The following is a 1,249-nucleotide window of genomic DNA, read 5'->3' as shown; positions in this document are numbered from 1 at the left end:
GACGGAAAAGCTTCCTCATGCACTGCAGGTTTGGTTGGTCTCGCTGAACATCGCGAGAGAAAAGAACGAATGCGTGTCTTTTAGCTGTTTGCCGAGATAGTGTGTTCATGTTGAGATCTGCTCCATAATAAAAGATTGTAAAGCTTTTGTTGATTCATATATATATGTAATTGAATTTTTTTTATTTTATTTTTTTTATTTGTTTTGTTATTTTCTTTTGGTGTTTCCTCATTTAGCTGGGAGTTGTTTGTTGTTTTTTAACTGACGTTTTGATTTGAAAAGAGTTTTTTTTTTGGAAGTCAGAGTTGCTAAGCAATCTATACAAACATCTGACTGTTGTCTGTTTAAGATATAGTGCAGAGAATGAGCAAACATACAAGTCGCAGTTCAGTGAAGACAACTAAAGGGTGGTTCAATTAAGGTCCAAGCAATTAGTTAAATAGCACTCGGTTGATGAGGGAACAAGGTGGGTGTTTTATCGAGAATATTGTATTTATTGAACATAATTTTTGTATTTTGATATAAAACGATGTTAATGTTTGATTAACTGTCAAACTGTTAAAACAGTTGAAATACATTTTGGTTAATTTGTAGTATAGAAATGTAGGTTAATTAAATACACGTGATGTAAATGTAATGTTTACATCACATTACATTTAAAAAGTAAAGTAAGTTTTATAGGTTAAAGGAAAAGGTTAGAACCACTAAGAATTACTAATGGTGTTTTATTTGTATGTTTATAGCTCTTACGGTGTGTTCATGTATAAACGCTGTTAAATAAAGAAACGTGAACCATCAGTTAAAGAGACCATCTTTTCAACCGGGACGCTACAAAGATGTAGGGTATGAATTATTAGAAAATTATTAAAAATATATCTTTTAATTTGCAGAAACACTTCTCTTGGAAATGTGTACAGCAGTGGCTCTCTGTCTGCATTCCACCACACAATCTTGAATGAGCTTGACAGACATGCAAAGTTGACAATATATCATCAGATTTACCCTGAAAATTGTACTTTGATATGCACACTTAAGTGTTAAGGTTATATCCCTAAGTTGAGCTAAGTGTATTCAGTGCTGGATGGTGAATGTCACACTAAATTTGTTCCATTTGTGTGACTTTGTAATATTAGAAAAATGTCAGCATTAATGCCTGTTTTATATTTAAATCTCATTATTTCTCAATTAATAACACTGAGGGGTTTTGGCCAGATCCTGGGTCTAGTAAACAGGTGAACAGAAGGTAAAA

Source organism: Poecilia formosa, unplaced genomic scaffold (assembly GCF_000485575.1).
Source record: "Poecilia formosa unplaced genomic scaffold, Poecilia_formosa-5.1.2 Scaffold1525, whole genome shotgun sequence".
NCBI lineage: Eukaryota > Metazoa > Chordata > Actinopteri > Cyprinodontiformes > Poeciliidae > Poecilia > Poecilia formosa.
Note: the sequence above shows the minus strand (reverse complement) of the source record.